The sequence below is a fragment of the Phyllostomus discolor genome, chromosome 3 (assembly GCF_004126475.2).
Source record: "Phyllostomus discolor isolate MPI-MPIP mPhyDis1 chromosome 3, mPhyDis1.pri.v3, whole genome shotgun sequence".
Taxonomy (NCBI): Eukaryota; Metazoa; Chordata; class Mammalia; order Chiroptera; family Phyllostomidae; genus Phyllostomus; species Phyllostomus discolor.
Genome location: NC_040905.2, coordinates 118,016,874 through 118,038,287, shown reverse-complemented (window position 1 = coordinate 118,038,287; position 21,414 = coordinate 118,016,874).

Genomic DNA, 21,414 nt, shown 5'->3' with positions numbered 1-21,414 from the left:
AGCCACACCAGCCAGGACTGAATGCTGACTTTTTAATTGTGTAGCTCTATTAATTTGTCAAGTGCCTGCTATCTTTTCTTTTTGCAGAGGGATCACTGATTAAATTTTAGAGTGGAAATTTCATATTTCTGTTAAGTATTTAATAGTTCCCCATCACTGTTTTGCTGTTTCTTTCCCTCTCCTGGAAAACGTTAAACTATTAAAAATTATTCCATTGTATGTGTGTACTCTAGGAATAACCAATCTACTTAAATACTTAAAAATGTCTTACAGAATTGTTATACTATATACATTTTCTTTGTGGGCACTTAAAAGTGTATTTATGTAACAGGCTTCATTATTATAACTACAAGATAAAACAAGGCCTTAGTTCCAAGATAAAAGAAGACATTTGGCATGATCTATGTCTTTCAATTTGCCATAAAAAATAATGCCAGCACAATATTTTGGTTTGTACAAGATCAGGGTTAATTTTCAAATGATTTAAACCTTTTTAATTGTTGATACTGACTTTATAAATTATTACCATAGATTTCAGTTTTATTTATCTTTTTAAAGCTTTCTTTTTTCAGTCACTATGCTGTACATTACTTTCCCAGAATTTCTTTATAGTTGGAAGTTTACAAATATATGTTTACATATAACTGGGAGTTTGTACCTTTTAAACATCTTTACCCATTTCCCCCACACCCCACACTCCCCTCTGGTAACCACTCTTTACTATCTTTTACCTCTCCCCATCCCATTTTCCCTCTGGTAATCACCATGCTGTTGTTTGTGTCTGTGAAGTTTGTTTTTTTTCTTAATCCCTTTTCCTTTTTCACTCAGTCCCCCATCTCCCCTCTCCTCTAACAGCTGTCAATCTGTTCTGTGTATGTATGAGTCTGTTTCTATTTTGTTTGTTTATTTTGTTCATTCGAGTCCACATATAAGTGAAATCATATGGTATTTGCCTTTGTCTGACTGGCCTATTTCACTTAGCACAATATTCTCCAGGTTCATCCATGCTGTCACAAAAGGTAATGTTTTCTTTTTTTTAAAATATATTTTATTGATTATGCTATTATAGTTGTCCCATTTCCCCCCTTCACTCCCCTCCACCCTGTACCCCCTCTCCCACCCACATCCCCCCCCCTTTAGTTCATGTCCATGTGTCATACTTATAAGTTCTTTAGCTTCTACATTTCTCATACTATTCTTACCCTCCCCCTGTCTATTTTCTACCTACCGTATATGCTACTTATTCTCTGTACTATTTCCCCCCCTCCTCCCACTCCCCTGTTGCTAACCCTCCATGTGACCTCCATTTCTGTGGTTCTGTTCCTGTTCTAGTTGTTTGCTTAGTTTCTTTTGGTTTTGCTTTAGGTGTGGTTGTTAATAATTGTGAGTTTGCTGTCCTTTTACTATATATGATTTTTCTTCATCTTCTTTTCTTAGATAAGTCCCTTTAGCATTTCATAAAATAAGGGCTTGGTGATGATAAACTCCTTTAACTTGACCTTATCTGAGAAGCACTTTATCTGCCCTTCCATTCTAAATGAAAGCTTTGCTGGATAGAGCAATCTGGGATATAGGTCCTTGCCTTTCATGACTTGGAATACTTCTTTCCAGCCCCTTCTTGCCTACAAGGTCTCTTTTGAGAAATCAGCTGACAGTCTGATGGGAACTCCTTTGTAGGCGACTGTCCCCTTATCTCTTGCTGCTTCTAGGATTCTCTCCTTCATTTTTACCTTGGCTAATGTAATTATGATGTGCCTTGGTGTGTTTCTTCTTGGGTCCAACTTCTTTGGGACTCTCTGAGCTTCCTGGACTTCCTGGAAGTCTATTTCCTTTGCCAGAATGGGGAAGTTCTACTTCATTATTTGTTCAAATACATTTTCAATCTGTTGCTCTACCTCTTCCCCTTCTGGTACCCCTATAATTTGGATGTTGGAACGTTTAAAGATGTCCTGGAGGTTCCTAAGCCTCTCCTCATTTTTTTGAATTCTTATTTCTCCATTCTTTCCTGTTTGGTTGTTTCTTTCTTCATTCTGGTCCACTGTATTGTTTTGAGACCCAGTTTCCTTCCCATCACTATTGGTTCCCTGTGCATTTTCCTTCATTTCTTTTATGGTAACCTGCATTTGTTCATCTAATTTGTGACCAAAATCAACCAATTCTGTGAGCTTCCTGATCACCAGTGTTTTGAACTGTGCATCTAATAGGTTGGCTATCTCTCGGTCACTTAAAAGGATGAGTTCTGGGGCATTGATTGATTTGTTCTTCTGCTTGAGCCATCTCTCTCTCTTTTTTTGGTCTGGTCACTCCTGTTATGGTGAGGGGCAGAGCCTTAGGTGTTCACCAGGGATGGGCACCCCAGTCGCTAGATTGTGATGTTGTATGTGGGGGCAGGGTCGAGAGGAAACAATTGCTGCATTCTCCGTGGGACCTCAGTCACTTCTCTGGGATCCTGGGCTGCGCGCTCTGCCCTGCTCCACAATTGCTGCCTCACTGGGTCTGCCAGCTGCCACCTGTGTACTCAGCGTCCACCCGCTGCGATCTTGCGCGTCCCAGATGCCTTACGTGCCCCTGGATGCCTTATGCACCCAATTCTCTCTGCTCTCCACGCTGCGACCTGTGCCTGGCTGCTCGTCTCTGCCCCTCCTACTGGTTTGAATGAATGGGTCTATTTTAACTTCTTGGCTGTCCGACTTCCATTCAGATAAATTTTCTGTCAGTTCTGGATGTTATTCTGCCTCTAAATTGTTGTTGTTCCAATCTTGGTTGTATGTGGAGGTACGGTGCATCCACCTATGTCTCCATCTTGGCTGGAAGTCACGTTTCCTTTCTTATGGCCAAGAAGTATTCCATTGTGTAAATATACTACCTCTTTTTTATCCACTCATCTACTGATGGACATTGGGCTATTTCCAGATCTTGGCTATTATAAATAACACTGCAATGAATATAGGGGACATATATTTTTTTCCAAATCTAAATCAGTGCTTTGGGTTTCTTCAGCTGTATCAATATTTTCTAGGATACTTATATATTATTTTCTCTACAGTTATTCTTCATTTTGCTTTTTCTTAAATTCTGGCCTCAAATTTAGACTAATAAAATTATTAGGATATTGTGTATACCTAAACTGTCTTTGGGTTTCTCAAAATTTCCATTAGGTGCTCTGGCTGGTGTGCCTCAGTGGATTGAACACTGGACTGTGAAGCAAAGGGTCGCCAGTTTGATTCCCAGTCAGGGCACATGCCTGGGTTGCAGGTCAAGTCCCCAGTAGGGGATGCATGACAGGCAATCACACACTGATGTTTCTGTTCCTTTCTTTCTCCCTCCTTTCTCCTTTCTCTAAAAATAATTAAAATCTTAAAAAAATTTCCAGTAGGTAACATAAAGATCTGCTACTGTACTCTAAAAAAGACAAAACAATAGGAATAATTAAATTATTTGGAATTCTCTAAATGTTCATTCAAAATCATTATGAGAGCTCTTTTGTCTAGTAAACTCATACTTTAAAAAAAAAAAAAAACTAACAAATCATGCCCTGGCTGGTATAGTTCAGTGGACTGAGAATGGGCTTGCAAACCAAAGGGTCATTGGTTTGATTCCCAGTCAGGGCATGTGCCTGTGTTGCAGGCCAGGTCCCTAGTAGGGGGTATGTGAGAGGCAACCAATCAGTGCATCTCTCACACACTGATATTTTTCTCCCTCTTTTTCTCCTTGTCTTTCCCTCTCTCTAAAAAGAAATGAATAAAAAAAATTTAATAAACCTAATAAGTCAGGAGAATTTACCTTCCTAAGTTATTTACACATTATATGCTTTTCCAGTTAAAAAATTATATTTAAGCCAAAGATTGGTATGATAACTACAAAAAGATCTGTTTTCTGGATTTTGGATTCACAAACCCCTTTCCCTTTTTGTACATGAAAAGTCTGAACAAACATTAGGGATACTAGTTAATTACAAGGCAATCATAAGAGGCCTACTCCTTATTTCAGTCTTTTTTTTTTTTTTAGAAGAGATTGTTTAGAATCAACGTTGATTCTTTTTTTTTTAAGATTTTATTTATTTATTTTTAGAGAGGGAAGGGAGGGAGATAGAGATAGAGATAGATAGAGAGAGAGAGAGAGAGAGAAACATCAATGTGCGATTGCTGGGGGTTCTGACCTGCAACCCAGGAATGTACCCTGGCTGGGAATCGAACCTGGGACACTTTGGTTCCCAGCCCGTGCTCAATCCACTGAGCTACGCCAGCCAGGGCATATTTCAGTCTTTCATTAGGTCCAGTAGCCAAGGCATATCTACCTCATCTAAGAGCTATAGCAATAATAGTAGAATGAGAAACTTTCCTTTGATTTATTTCTAGGGTCTTTACTAACTGTAATGGTAGCCCCATGCTAAAGATTCTCCCATTCTAAAATACTCAGTACTTCTTGATCAGTGGTATATCTACCTATGAAATACTATTCTTTTCCTTTTCCACATCACTGTCCATCACTGGAACCCCATACATCTTTTCTTACACAAAAGGGAAACTCATGGTTGTTTTCCTCTTAGGGAATTATCAAATCCTGCATGGATCTTCTAGATATACCCTAGTAGAGCCCTGATTTAATTGTGTTTGTTGATTATGATTAATTTTTTAAAAAGTACAAATAGCTAACATTATAATCAATAGTGACAGACTGGAAGCTTTCCCTCTAAGATCAGGAACAAGACATTAATGCCCACTTTTTCCATGTCTATTTAACATGGTACTGGAAGTCCTAACCAGGGCAATTAGGCAAGAAAAAGAATTAAAAAGGTGTCACATTGGAGAGGAAGAAGTAAAATTATCTTTATTCACAGATGACATAATATGTAAGTAGACAATCTGAAAGATTTCATACAAGAAGCAGATCTAGTAAATATATATGGCAATGTTGTGGGATATAAAATCAACACACAAAAGTCAATTGTATCTCTATACACTAACAATGAACACTGTGAAAAGGCAATTAAGAAACCAATTTCATTTATAATAGTCTCTAGAAGAATAAAATACTTAGGAAATTAAAGACTTGCACAGTGACATATACAAAACATTGCTGAAAGAAATGAAAGAAGATGAAAATAAGTAGAAAGACATCCCATGTTCATGAATTGGAAGGCTAATATTGTTAAGATGTCAACATCACCCAAATCAATCTACCAATATGTGCAATCCTATCAAAGTCCAACAGGGTTTTTTTTGTAGAAATAGAAATATCCATCTGAAATTTATAAGGAATCTCAGTAGACCTGAATAGCCAAAACTATTTTGAAAAAGAAAAAGAAAGTTGGAGAGCCAATGCTTTCTGATTTTAAAACTTACTATAAAGTTATAGTCATCATTGCAGGAACTAGTGTAAAGGATACATGGACAATAACAACGGGGGGTGGAGACAGGAGGGAGGAGGGGAGGGCTGGGGGGTGGGCTGGGATGGGGGTAAAGGGCAGAAAACTGTACTTGAACAACAATTAGAATAAAAAATAAGACAAAAAGATAGTCATCAAAACAGTGTGGTACTGACTTCTAGTCAAGATGGTGGCATAAACACCATTCTTGTATCCTCCCAGAAACATTGCAAAATTAAAACTAAACTACAGAACAATTGTCATTAGAACCACCTTAAATCTAGCTGGATAGAACTCCAACAAGTAGGAGTATAAGGAAGAAGCCACATCAGGACTGGTAGGAGGGGCAGAGATGCAGAGCTGGCTGATCCCATACCCATGCATGGTGGGCAAAAATCAGGAGGGATAACTTGGATATGGAGTTCCCCCTGAAGGAGCAAGGGGTCCTATCGCCACATCAGGCCCCCAAGCCCAGGGTTCCAGTGCTGGGAAGAGAAGTTCCTATAACTTCTGGCTCTAAAAACCAGTGGGAATTCAGGCTGAGTGAGATGGATGGCTGTTGGAGTTGCAGGCAGTTCCTTTTAAAGGGCCTGCAAATGAACTCACTCTGACTCACTCATTCTGAGCTCCAGCACTGGGATAGTAGCTTGCAAGGTAACAGGGACAGACAGGGAGAAACTCAAATGTGTGGCATCAGGGTAAGAGCTGGGGGGCAGCTTTCTTTCAGTTAAAAGTGCTGGCCAGAAGCCATTGTTTGATGAGCCCTCCCCCAACAGAGACAGCAGGCAGGCCCCATAGTCTCCGTCAACCCAGCTATCACTGTTTCCGCCATCTTGTCGATTCCCTGAGACCCTGCCACACCAAACTTGGGAGCCCACCCAAGCTGTTTCCAGTGCCTTTTCCATACAAATGGCCTATCTTGGCTCCTGCTTCATACTTTCCTAAAGTCTCTCAAACAAGCAGCATCTGGCCTCCACATGCCCCACAGTTGTCACTAGATGGCCCCAGGCCTCGCACTAGCAACAGTCAGCTGTAGTTCACAGCGTGGCTTCTACTGGGCACCTCCAAACCCAGCGCAAGTACCAACCAGCTGTAGACCACTTTGTAGCTCAAGCTGGGTGGCCCTGGTCAGAACATGGGAAGCAGATGACCTTGGCCTCCACCTCCCCTGAGGCCCCAGAGCAAACACACCCAGTGGACAGTTTCAGACCATGTAGAAACAATACCCAACTACCTCCACATTGACGCCATCAGAGGTAAACTCAGTGGACACTAGAGTCCCTGCTGAAGTAAGTCCTGCTTTGTGGGGTGGGCCCCTGCACAGCTGATCCTCTATATAGCAGTCAGTAGTCACAGTCAGTCCTCACAGCAGATCAGCTTGGGGGTAAATCCTTCCTTTTGACATGCCAACAGCAATCAAGCCTCGACTACAATAGGTGGGTGTACATAGCCCATGTGGGGAGGTGCACCTGGAGTGCCCAGCTTGGGTGATAGGGGTGGCTGTGCCACTGGACTTCACAGAACATCTACTACATTAGGCCACTCTACCAAGCCCAGGGGATATAACAACTCTATGTAGAAACTAACACAAGAAAGTTACCAAAATGAGGAGTCAAAGAAACATATCCCAAATGAAAGAACAGAACAAAACTCCAGAAAAAGAACTAAACAAAGTGGAGACAAGCAGTCCACTAGATGCAGAGTTCAAAAACACTGGTTATAAGGGTGCTCAGTGGATTTAGGGGAAGAGTAGTTGAACTTAGAAATTTAAAAGCATAAAAAGGGACATGGAAACCATACCAACAAGAAGCAGTCAACCCTGCCTGGTGTGGCTTGGTTGGAGCATCATCCCCATAAACCAAAAGGTCACAGGTTTGATTCTTGGTTAGGGCACATGACTAGAATGTAGGTTTGGTTCCCAGTCAGAGTGTGTGCAAGAGGCAACCAATTGATGTTTCTCACATTGATGTTTCTCTCCCTGTCTCTATCCCTCCCTTTCCCTCTGTCTAAAATCAATAAGCACATCTTCAGGTGAGGATAAAAGAAACATAACCAGTCAGAAATGAAGGATACAGCCCTGGCTGGTGTAGCTCAGTGGATGGAGCATGGGCTGTGAACCAAAGGGTCGCTGGTTTGATTCCCAGCCAGGTCATATGCCTGGGTTGCAGGCCAAGTCCCCAGCAGGTGTGTGTGAGAATCATCCACACATTGATATTTCTCTCTCTCTTTTTCCTTCCCTTCCCCTCTCTCTAAATAAATAAATAAATAAAATCTTTTTTTTAAAGAAATGAAGGATACACTAACTGAAATGAAGTATAATTTATAGAGAATCAACAGTAGAATAGATAAAACCAATAATCAAATCATCAATTTGTAATATAAGGAAACAAAAAACACCCAATTAGAACAGCAAAAAGAAAAAGGAATCTAAAAAAAGGAAGATGGTGTAAAGAGCACCTGAGACAACATCAGGCATACCAACATTCAGCTCATGGGGTGCCAGGAGAAGAAAAGAGAGAGCAAGAAATTGAAAACCTATTAAAAAATAATAACAGAAAACTCCCCTAACCTGCTGAAGGATATGGACATACAAGTCCAGGAAGCACAAAAAGACTCAAACAAGATGAACCCAAAGAGGCCCACACCGAGACACATCATAATTAAAATGCAAAAGTTTAAAGACAAAGAAAGAATCTTAAAAGCAGAAAGATAAAAGCAGTTAGTTACCTACAAAGGAGCTCCCATAAGACTACCAACTGATTTCTCAACAGAAGCTTTGCTGGCCAGAGAGATTCACAAGAAATATTCAAAGTGTTGAAAAGCAAGGACCTGCCTGCAACATTACCCAGCAAAGCTATTATTTAGAATTGAAGGACATACAAAGAGCTTCCCAGACAAGGAAAAGCTAAAAGAGTTCATCATCATTAAATCAGTATTAGATAAAGTGTTAAAGGGTCTCCTTTAAGAAAAAATGCTTTTAAAAGGTAAAAAATATGAACAATAAAATGGCAATAGATACATATCTATCAACAAATGAATCTAAAAAAAAAACCCCAAAGTAAATGGAGAAGCAGGATACAAACAGACTCATAGATACAGAGAACATTTTGATGATTGCCAATTTGGAAGGGGGTTGGGTGAGATGGGTGAAAAAGGTGAGGGGATTAAGAATTACAAATTGGTTGTCACAGAATAGTCATGGGGATGTAAAGTACAGCATAGAGAATAGAGTCAATAATATTTTAATAACTGCATGGTGTCAGATGGATACTAGATTTCTCTGATGAGTACTTAGTAAGTTATATAATGTCTGATCCCTGGGGTGTACACCTGAAGCTCATACACACTTGTATGTCAGCTGTAATTGAAAAATAAAAAATTATTTAAGTTAAAAAAACAGTGTGGTACTGGCATAAGAATAGACATGTAAAACAATAGAACAGACATTCCAGAAATAAACTCTCACACATATGGGCAAATGACTTTCAACAAGGGTGACAAAACCACTTCATGGAGAAAAGACAGTATTTCCAACAGATGGTGTTGAGAAAACTGCGTCTCCACATGCGAATGAATGCAGCTGGACCCCTACCTTAGCGTATACTAAAATTAATTCAAAATGGATCAAAGACATGAATGTAAGAGCAGAAACAATAAAACTCTTAGAAGAAAACACAGGGGAAAAGCTTCATGACAATGGATTTGGCAATAATTTTTTGGATATAATACGAAAGGCAAAGGCAACAAATTAAAAAGCAGGTAAGTTGGACTGCATCAAAATTTAAAACTTTTGTGTATCAAAGGACACAATCAACAAAGTGAAAAGATGATATAGAATGGGGAAATGTTTGCAAATCATATAATCTGGTAAAGGGTAGATACCCACAATATATAAAGAGCTCCTACAACTCAACAACAACAAATAACCTGACTTTTAAAATGGGCAAAAGACTTGAATAGACATTTCTTCAAAGAAGATGTATAAATGACCAACAACATAAGAAGAAATGCTCAATATCCCGAATCACTAGGGAAATGCAAATTAAAATCACAATGGGATACCATCTCACACTCATTAAGATGAGTACTATGAAAGAAGGAGGTGGAATAACAAGCATTGGCTGGGATGTGGAAAAATTGGGACCCTTGTACACTGTTGATGGGAATGTAAAATGGTGCAGCCATTGTGGAAAACAGTATGGCATTTCTCAAAAAAAAAAAATAAAAGTAGATTTATTATATGATTTAGAAATTCCTCTTCTGGATGTATACCCAAAGTATCTGATAGCAGAGTCCTGAAGAGATACTTGTACACCCATGTTCATAGCAGTATATTTACAAGAGCCAAAAGGTGGAAGCAATCTCAGCGTCCATTCTGACACATGCTACGACACGGATGAACCAGATGCATTGTGCTGAGTGAAATCAATCAGACACACACACACACACACACACAGTATGATTTCACTCATATATAGTACCTGGATTAGTCAAATTCACAGAGACAGAAAGTAGAATGACAGCTGTTAGGGGCCTGGGGAGGAGGGAGGAGGGAGTTTAATAGCTACAGAGTTTCAATTTTGCAAGATGGAAAGGGTTCTGGAGATGGTTGCACAACAAGGTAAATGTACTAACGCTACAGAACTGCACATTTAAAAACGGCTGAAATGGTTTTATCTTGTGTCTGTTTTACCACAATTTAAAAAAATTTAAAAAGAAAGAAAAATTTTAAATTTCCAAGCCAACTATTTTGATCACAATCTTACATTTATCCTTGTCAGCTTGTCCCAGAAATTAAATCAGCTCAGATGGTAAGTTAATGACCTTCACCCAAACCTGCAAGCTGACAAAAGATATTAAAACAAATATTTGTACTGATAGTACATTTATGCTTTTAGGTTAGTCCATGACTTTGAAATTCACTGGAAACAGAGTCCCGCTTAGAAAAACAGTGTGGTGTTTTCTTGTAGAAAAAGCACTCACATATGCTACTGTGTAGGTCCTGCACCTGCTTGTCCTCAGATCCACTCTTTATTATCCCCTGATGTGTTCAGTTTTGTGTTAGGGTGACTGCTGCAGACTACCCTCTCAGGAAGCTTTGTCAGCTGGCTTCCAGGTGGGTTCAGCCAGTGGAAGACAATGCCTGAAGACTGGAAAGAGGGAGGGAGGGAGAAGCCAGGGTATTTCTCAACCGTACCCTCCTCCACTCCCACCCCCACCTTAGTTAGGTAGCAGCCCCCGTGATGGCTGTAGCTCTCACATGGGTCCAGCTCACACAGGAGGGGCCAGCCACGATTCCAGCTTCTACAGGTGATCTTTGCCCTAGGATCTGGCAACACTAATCCTTTGTTCCTCCATTTCCTAGCACAGGTAACAGCTTTCTGCCATTGTTCATTTGTGGGTTGCCTCACCATCTCCAGTTAGGCTTCTGAGCTATTGGTTAGCATACTACCTGGCAATAAAAAGGAACAAACTATTAATACACATAACAGCTTGATTGGACCTCAAGGGAGTTATACTGAATTTTTTAAAAAGCCAATCTCAAAGTTCCATTTATACAACATACTAGAAATTATAAAATTATTGAAATGGAGAATGGGTCAGTGGTTGCCAAAGGTTGAGAGGTGATGGGGAGAGAAGGGATAAATGTGACTATAATGGCATAACACAAGGAATCTTTGAGGTGATGGAATTCTAACAGTGGTCACACAAATCTGCATGTAATAAATTCTATGTGTGCATAGAACTGTACATACACACAGGCACAAATGCACTGTAAAACTGGTAAGATCTGAATAAGGTCTGTAGATTGCACCAATGTGAATTTCCTGGTTTTGATACTATACTATCTATAGTTATATAAGATATTACCATTGGGAGAAACTAGGTACATGGTGCCTTTCTGTACTATTATTTGCAACTTCTTGTGATTCTATTATTATCTCAAAATCAAAAGTTGTTTTCCCTGGTTGGTGTGGCTCAGTGGATTGAGTGCTGGCCTGTGAATCAGAGGATCACCAGTTTGATTCCCAGTAAGGGCACATGCCTGGGTTGCAGGCCAGGTCCCCAGTAGAGGGCACACGAGAGGCAATTACACATTGATGTTTCTCCCTCTTTCTCCTTCCCTTCTTCTCCCTCTAAAAATAAATAAACAGAATCTTAAAAAAAATTTTTTTTAAGTTTTTAAAATCCAAAAGAAAGAAAGCAGACATAAATGGACCATACTGAACCAACATTGAAGGGGGTAACATTAAGGGTACTGCTGAGGATGTTTCCAAGGCATGCCCTACCTGCCAATGATATATTCCTGGCAAGACTCTAAAAGTAAGACATGGAAAGGAACCAAAGCCATGAAGCTCTGTGGATACCTCCAAATAAACTATGAGTACATTCTAATTACTGTTGCTTCTTCTCAGAATGGATGGAGGGTTTCTGTTGCTAGAAAGCTGTGGATGTACCGGTGGAGGAAAAGTTACCCGATTAAAAAAAATCCTAACATGGTGGGGAGGGTCTCAATTTATCTGGCTAGGAATGAAGACATATATTTTATAGGTGCCATTATTTTTTTAAAATTCTGTATAGCTTTACCTTTTACTTGGAAAGTACACTGTCCATATCATCTATTATTTTCAGCAAAAATAAAGAGAACTAAAGGAATTCAAAATCTCATTATTATCAAAACTCTCAGAAACCCAAAGTTTTGCCATTGCAATTCCTCCCCGGACCCATAAGTTACCTCCTTTCGAATTAACTGCCCACACATTGGGGAAACATTTCCGATTCTAGATTGGCACCATAATAAACTTATATGACTAATTTCTGCAGGGACTCATATAATACCTCCAGATTATCATTTTTAGTACAAGCTGCATTTCAAAATTAACCACCTAAGCAGCTCTGCATGGTCTGAACCATGGAGATCTGGTCTTCTGGAAAAGAATGAGAAAAAAAAAAGCAACCCTGCCCTTGAGCCTTTACAAAAAGAACCTTTATTTTTAAAAAATTTGTTTTCTTTTATTGATTCTAGAGAGAGGGGAAGGAAGGGAGAAAGAGAGGGAGAGAAACAATGTGAGAGAGAGAAACACTGACAATCTCAAAGTTCCCTCTGTTACCTCTTGCCTGTGCCCGTACTGGGGACCAAACCCACAACCCAGACATGTGTGCTGACCAGAAAAGGAAACAGTGAACTTTCAGTCTGCAGGACAACACCCAACCAATTGAGCCGCACTGGTGAGGGCACAGAAAAGACCTTTAACATGTAACCGACACATGAATAAAACACCAAGTTCATCCTTGGATTCACATTTTCCAACTGAAAGGGCATACATCACTTTCTCCTGAGTTCTGAGCATCCAGTCCATTGGGTAACCTCAAACTGAGGATTCTTAGCAATTTTCCAGGAGCTTCTGATGGTGAGCAGCGTCTGTCTCAGACGATGGAATAAGAGGCTAACCACACACATAAACAATTTTTGCAGAAAACAACAGAATGAGACTAATTTTTTGGTTTTTTAGTATTCTTTTCCATACCCTTTGTCCTCCTAGTAATCTTGCCTATTATTGTCTTTAACACCCCCTTGAACTGCCTCAAAGTTTTTTTTTTTTTAACCAGTCAACTTGTATTAGTTGTTAATTATGAGATGAAAGGATTCAGAGGTGCTGGGCAGAGGTCATGTTCGGGTATGTGGTGTCCACAGTGGGCCCATTGTGGTCCTCTTCGGTGGTACTTGTGTTGGGGCTCATGTTTGAATTTCTTATAAGAACCACAGTAGTTGAAACGCACCTAAGCTGCCATCACCATAGAAACCCCAGCTATGTTCCCTTTCTTCACATTGACATACTTGTAAAAACTGGCAGTAACCTCTTTAAAATGCTCCAGCGATGGCTTTAGAGGTGAAATCCCACATCAGTATCCAGCTTGGCAGCTCCCCTATTTTGACCTCCATAGGTTTCTTTTCCTTCAATGTACAACTGATGCAGTCTTGGAGTCCAGGGGCAGGGTAGGGTGGTGGGGTCTGTTCTCTGACTAAAAATTTTCTTAATATGACCTTCCCTATTTTCATTTTGTTATTTTTTACTTTCTGCAATCTCCTGTTGCTACTTAGGAAAAAATATAAAGCCCAGCCCTGGCTGGTATGACTCAGTGATTTGAGTGCTTGCCTGGGAACCAAAGGGTCTCTGGTTCGATTCCCAGTCAGGGCACATGCCTGGGTTTCGGGCCAGATCAACAGTAGGGGGCTCTGAGAGGCAACCACACACTAATGTCCCTCTCCCTCTCTTTCTCCCTCCCTTTCCCTCTGTAAAAGTAAATAAATAAAATCTTAAAAAATAAAGCCCTAGTGCTTATTTTTTGGCTACTGCTATGAATTTAACTCAGTGCTGGATCTGTTGCCTCACCACCTCATCCTGCTGACAAAAATGTAATATCTGCAAACACTTCAGGAGGTAGACTTTCTTCTACAGTCCTTTATGGTTTTAAACTTTCCTTACATAATTAGTTCTAAAGTTTGGTCTTGTAAAAATTGGACCTGGACAAAATGCTTTTGCCGAGATCAAGCCTAGGTCATTGGGAATGGGAACTAATGTTGGGCCTATCCTCGCTACTATAGTCTGTTTATTCTCTTCCAAGATACTTCAGCCTACTTGAAGAGATTATGTAATTCCAAAGGAATCTGTCTACCTCAAAAGTCCAAAAATTGGCTACTGCTATTGTGATAAACGAGATTTATACTCCCAGTACAATGTCTGGGTAAATCCTCATTATTATACAGACATCAGGCTTTTACCTACCTGCTACACACTAACTTATCCTGCATATTTGAGGTAATTGTTAGAGTCTTTCAGATATTTTAAACTACCACCTCTCCACTGAATTATGTTTTCTAGAGAATGACACCCAGAAGTCTTCAAAATGAGACAAGAACAGGCTACGCAGGAAAACTCCCATGAGGAATGACCTGTTCTCTTATTACACATGCTGTGTGAGCTATACTCCCTAGAGCAGGGGTAACAGTACTAGGAAAGGTGATCCAAAACTTGTCTCTAATCCCAGCAGGTATAAATGATACAAGTTTGACTCAGAAGCCCAACAACCAATTTAAACTTAAATTCATAAACCAAGGGGAAATTTATGCTTTAGCAAAAACTGTTGCTGCACCTATATATAAATCCTGCAGGTCAAGTATAACAGTCTGTGGCTATGCTAAAAGAAAAAGCTACTTTGTACCTCTTAAAAAACCAAGCTGGACTTTGGGCCATGTTTTCATTCCCTGGGTTTGGCAATCTAGACCCCTTTCTTCAAGAACTATTACAAGGATTAATAACCATTTTGTTTCTGGTAATTTCCTATGATGCAATGGGCTGATGTACTCTGTCTGTTCAGTCTTAAATGCTGCTATGCAACCATCATCATGTTGGAGGGAGGATTCTATAACTCATCCTAATATAGCAGACAGACAGATACAAGCAGCATAGGAACAATAGGCCAGATACAGAAGGTCACCCAGAGCAGAGAGACCCGGGTGCCAACTAACGGATAATTGTAAGGTGGGACCCCGCCCCAGGGTGACCTTTCCTCCCCCAGCATATCACTGGCCATGCAGCTTAGACCCCCTGACACTTCATAATGCTGGTCATGCGGTTCCGACCCTCCCCTGACCTTTTGCACCCCCCCCAACCCCGGCATGTCACCATTCACGTGGTAGACCCCCTTAGAGGAAGAACAAGGGGGCAGGAGAACAGCCTCACAAAACCTGATACAAGCCCTTGCATGACCGCTTGTTTAAGCATTAAGCTCTCAAGACAAGGAGGATTGACCTGCATCAAATAATCTTAAGAACAAAGCCCTGGGTCTGTGGACTACAGAGACAGAATTTTGGTCAAACTAGAGATAACATCTAGGCCTCAGTTGTGTTTCAGCACCAGTCTCAGAAAAGCAGCAAGGCCAGGCAGGGCAACACCATGGCTAACATTAGGAATAGCTGCGATGATTAGCGTCCCCTTGACCTGGAAGGACACACCTGGAAATCTGATGAATATTCTATTGAGTCACTCCCGTGGAGCCTCCAGATAAAAACCCACAAGACAAAGGACTCAGTGTTAGGTCTCTCTCTCTGTCTGTCTCTCTCTCTCTTTTTTTCTCTCTCTCTCCTCTCTGCCATATGCCTACCCCATGTCAGTGCTTTTCCTCCCCCTGTATTTCCTCAAGATGCGTACCTTTGCTCTCTTTCTCCTAAGCTCCAAGGGCCCTTCTTTTGCCTCTAGAACTTGTCTCTTCTATGTTTGTGACCCTTTAAATAAACTTGTATTTGAGTCTTGGCTCTGAATTGTTTCTTAGCCAAAACTCAAAGACCATGGTCTAATATCTGGTACTGGTTTGCCATTAACAACCCTGCAACAAAAGGAGAAGGAGAGACTAACCTCAGTCTAACCATAGACATTCTCTTGACAATCTCCTCATAAACCAGACCTTGGCAATGGGAAAGAGCTGGATAGTACACTCAAGTCCTGAGGGTCTGACTCCATTGGCCCTCAGCCAAGAGGGGAGGGGCTGAGAAATAGAATGCAGCCCCTGACAGCCTGGAGCTGGCCTGGTGCTATCATTGAGGCCTTGGCAGTGAAAAGAACTAGTATTACACTTGCAGCTAGACTGTTTTTCCTCCTGATGAGCATAAACATTTTTGCAGAACACCCATATCACAGAGACAAGGCTGCTCCATGACTGTGGTGGATCAAGACAAGAATAAGAGCACTTTGTCATCGTGTCTGAATGCAGACCAAAGCACATCAGGACAACAGAAATGACCAACTGTCCCCATCCTGGCTAATGTAAACAACACCTGCTTCTTTGTCAATGATAGCTTTAGTCTTGCTCTTTCTTCGCACTTTTAGATAAATATTTTTAAGGTACCAAATCATAGAACCATCCCCACTTCTTCACAGCATCAAAACCAGAGCAAAGCCCCTTTCCTTGAATCCTTCCCAGAAACCTAACACAAGCTCAAGTCCTATAAAAAGTCATTTATACACTCCCTTACTGAGACGCCCACAGTTGCCCTTACTGTGTCATCACCCTCATGGCAATGAGTCAATAAGCCCAACTTTGTTCAATTACAGCTGTGTTCTTAGTGTTTTTTTTTTTTCTTTTTATAGTAGCTTTTGATGGCAGGGTATTGATTGGCACTGGAAACTGGATTTTGTTTTTCACTGAAAGATACTGATTTTTTTTAAGTTGGCTCAAAACAAGTTTTAAACACTCAGAAATCATATAAAACAGGCCCATGGGTTTGATTTGGCCTGGGAGTTGCCGGTGTGCAACCTTTCAATTGGATGACTTCCCTGTCAGGTGTAAAGGTTAATAGTGTTATGAATGGTTAACAGCTATTAAGTATCTAAGCCAGACCAAGGATTAGAACACATATTCTCACACATATCATTTTATTTAATGTAAAGTCATTCAGAACTCCCTGAACTCTATTCATGCTGTGCCATTTGCAAGGTTGCCTGCTGCATGTTTGTCTGTAAGTGAGGTCAAATTCCCATTTTACAGGAAGATGCTGATGTATGCCCATTTCCTTCTCACTGCAAGCCTGTAGCTATAGGAACTGTGATAAGTACACAATAACACCTTCAGGAACAGATCCTCAGGGAACAAAGTTTATTTTAATGAAGCTGGCCTGACCACACAGGAATCTGGGAGACTTCCTGGGTTTCTCAGCCCCGTGCTGCCCCTTGACTTTAAGCTGGCTCTGGAGGGGTAAGTGGAGCTGGCTCAGGTATGGGTTTCTTACTGGGAGCTGGGACCTGGGCCGGTCAGAGAAAGATATGGGGAAAGTTCTTGCAGGCCTGCTCCTACAGAGGAAAAAATATAAGGGCTTTGTATACCAGGTCCCACGGTCTCTGAGAGCTTTACAAGTTTAGAGAGTATGTGGACTGAGTCTAGAGTATAGAAGAATTCCAGCATTACCCAGGATATTGACTAGAATATCTTTCAGGACACTCTTGCCCTGGAATCATAGGGGCAAAGGGCCCAATTCTATGACAGCTTTCTTGTCCTGTGAAGATGGGAGAGAACAGGAAAAGCTTTAGACTAAGTGATGGAGTTTATACCTCAACAATTCACTTCTCTTTCTGCATTTCTGCTATTTCCTATACAATGTGGCCTTCATTCTATTTCTGAAAAGCCCGGATACCTTTGCTTTCCTTTCATGGCCTGAGATGATCCCTGGGAACCCTCATGCCCACCAAATCCCTGCCTTTCCCCTTTCCTCCACTCTGTGGGCCATGGTTTCTTCCTCAGTTTCCTTGCATGATGAAACAGTTTCCTTAGGACTGGCACTATCCCTGATCGTTAGGCATCTCAGACTCCCCTGGCAGTGCTGGCCTTTGGGATCCAAATAGTCTTTCTGTGCTCATGTCTGGCTGGGCCTTGCTATGGAAGAAACTGATTACCCAGAACCAGCATTCTAAATCAAGCCACTGTAGGGAATCTCTGATCACCTCTCATGTAATATATGGATCTTACTTAATAGCCTGAATCAAGATGATTTGAACACAGCCCAGTGGGCCATGGCCACAGCAGTCAAAGAACTGCTCTACGACAAGAAAGGTTCCCATTCCAGGTTTCTGGCCCTAGCCTTGTTCCCTTTCTCCCCAGACCATATACCTGAGATCCCAGGATGCCTCTCTGATCAAGCCACTCACTTTGAGAGAAGTAACCAAGAAAGATAGATAAAAGATAAAGAAACAAAGACAGAAACAGAGGCAGAGAGAGAGAGAGAGAGAGAGGACAGAGGTGCTTAAAAAGATGTGACATTTTTCTGTCAATCTCCTAAGTTATAATGGAGGGCTAAATCTCTTCTCTATTCCTGCTCAATATGCACCTTTGAGGCTTCTTTTATTATTTAAAAATTTTAATTATTATTGAAAAGATAATACATATGATTTTAAAATCCAAACAGTAACATATATAATATATAGTGTAAATAAGTGTAAATGGTGTAATGTATAGTGTAAAATAAGTTTTCCCTACCCTTGACCTCTAGTACCCCAGTTCTGTTTTCTAGAGGCAGCCACTACTCAGTTTCTGGTTTATCTTTCTGTGCATATAATTAGCGTGTGAGTATCTAATCTCCACTTTTTTGTGAGACACAATTATTAGCATACTATATGTTTTCCTATATTATAGTGTTTCCACCTGATATATCTTGCAGCTTATTCCACGTTTGTACATGTAGATATGTCTCATCCTATTTAGCAACTGCACAGTGTTCTATTATGGTTATACCATATATAATTTGTTTACGGCCCTACTGATGGATCAATTAGGTTGCTTCTTATCTTTTGATATTATGAACAATGGATATCTTCTTAATACTTCTTGGAATACATAAATGAGTAAGTTTGGCAGATAAATTCCTAAAAGCAAAATTTCTAGGTCAAAGATTATGTTCAACTTGATAGACATACTTACTTTGCCCTTCAGAAAGCTTAAATCAGTTTACACTCCCATCAACATTGTGGGTGGGCCTGTTTCCCCACGGCCTCACCATTAGAGTATTTCCAGACTTTTGATTTTGGTGTGGCTTTATGAGTTTATTCATCAAAATAATATACAAATATTATGTGCTAGGCCCTGAACTGAGCACAAGAAACGTAGAAATGAATCAGTCAGGTCCTAACCCTTGCCCTCAAAATCTAGACAGGCAAATTACAGTATTATCTGTAAAATGAAGCAAGGAACAAGGTACAAAGGTAGCACACACAAAAAAGAGGAGTTAATTTCATCTGTTTGAGGGAGGGTGGGGATTGTTCACAGCTGGGGAAAATTTTGTGAATATCCAAAATTAGTTTTGAAGAATTAATTTCTTTTTTTAAATATATTTTATTGATTATGCTATTATAGTTGTCCCATTTCCCCCCTTCTCTCCCCTCCACCCTGTACCCCCTCTCCCACCCACATTCCTCCCCCTTTAATTCATGTCCATGTGTCATACTTATAAGTTCTTCAGCTTCTACATTTCTCATACTATTCTTACCCTCCCCCTGTCTATTTTCTACCTACCGTATATGCTACTTATTCTCTGTACTATTTCCCCCCTCTCCTCCCACTCCCCTGTTGCTAACCCTCCATGTGACCTCCATTTCTGTGGTTCTGTTCCTGTTCTAGTTGTTTGCTTAGTTTCTTTTGGTTTTGCTTTAGGTGTGGTTGTTAATAATTGTGAGTTTGCTGTCCTTTTACTATATATGTTTTTTCTTCATCTTCTTTTCTTAGATAAGTCCCTTTAGCATTTCATAAAATAAGGGCTTGGTGATGATGAACTCCTTTAACTTGACCTTATCTGAGAAGCACTTTATCTGCCCTTCCATTCTAAATGAAAGCTTTGCTGGATAGAGCAATCTGGGATGTAGGCCCTTGTCTTTCATGACTTGGAATACTTCTTTCCAGCCCCTTCTTGCCTACAAGGTCTCTTTTGAGAAATCAGCTGACAGTCTGATGGGAACTCCTTTGTAGGTTACTGTCCCCTTATCTCTTGCTGCTTCTAGGATTCTCTCCTTCATTTTTACCTTGGCTAATGTAATTATGATGTGCCTTGGTGTGTTTCTTCTTGGGTCTAACTTCTTTGGGGCTCTCTGAGCTTCTTGGGTTTCTTGGAAGACTATTTCCTTGGCCAGATTGGGGAAGTTCTCCTTTATTATTTGTTCAAATACGTGCTCAATTTGTTGCTTTTCCCCTTCCCCTTCTGGTACCCCTATAATTTGGATGTTGGAACGTTTAAAGATGTCCTGGATGCTCTTAAGCTTCTCCTCGTTTTTTTGAATTCTTAGTTCATCATGCTTTCCTGCTTGGTTGATTCTATCTCCCTTCTGGTCCACTGTATTGTTTTGAGACCCAGTTTCCTTTCCTTCACTATTGGCTTTCCTTCGTGTATCTTCCTGCATCTCTTTTATGGTAACCTGCATCTTTTCACTTAATTTGCACCCAAAATCAACCAATTCCGTGAGCTTTCTGATCACCAGTGTTTTGAACTGTGCATCTGATAGATTGGCTATTTCCTGGTCGCTCAAAAGGATGAGTCCTGGGGGACTGATCTGTTCTGTTGGAAACATATCTCTCCCTGTCTCTCCTTTTTTTTTCCAGTCTGGTCACTCTTGTTACGGTGAGGGGTGGAGCCTTAGGTGTTCCCCCGGGCTGGGCACCCCAGTCGCTAGATTGTGACATTTATGTGGGGGCGGGGGCGGGAGCCGGGACGGGAGGGAACAATGGCTGTAGTTCCGTTCTCCTGGGATCTCAGTCCCTTCTCTGGGATCCTGGGCTGCGAGCTCTGCCCTGGTCCACAATTGCTGCCTCACTGGGTCCGCCAGCCGCACCTTGCGTACTCAGGGACCACCGCTGCGTTCTTGTGCGCCCGATGGCTTTTGCGCCGATTTCGTGCCAAGTTTTTCTCGACCTCCGCATGCAGCCGACCCCCGCCCACCTGGCTCGTCCTCTCCTACCAGTCTGGATGTCTGGGTCTACTTCAACTTCTTGGCTGTCTGACTTCCATTCAGATAAATCCTCTGTCGGTTCTGGGTGTTATTCTATCTGTAAATTATTGTTCTAATCTTGGTTGTGCGAGGAGGTACGGTGCATCCACCTATTCTTCTGTCTTGCAGGAAGTCTCCAAGAATTCATTTCTTTAACAAATATGTATTAAATGCCTTCTAAGTGCCAGGCATTGTTCTTGGTCCTTAGGATACATTGGTGACAAAACAAAGATTCCTGCCCTCATGAAGCTTATAGTCTAGTAGATATAATAAATAAGTAAATAAATAAATAATATAGTATGTTACAAGGTAAGGGGCACTATGGAAAAATAAAAAGCAGAGTAGCAAAGGGGGATCAAGAGTACCCATGGTGGAAAGGGATGTGAGCTTTACACAGGATAGTCAGGTAGGCCTCATTGAGAAGGTGACTTTTGAGCAAAGACTTAAACAAAGCAAGGGAGCTAACCAAGCAGATAGCTAAGAAAAAGCTTTCTAGGTAGTGAGAATAGCCAGCACAAAGGC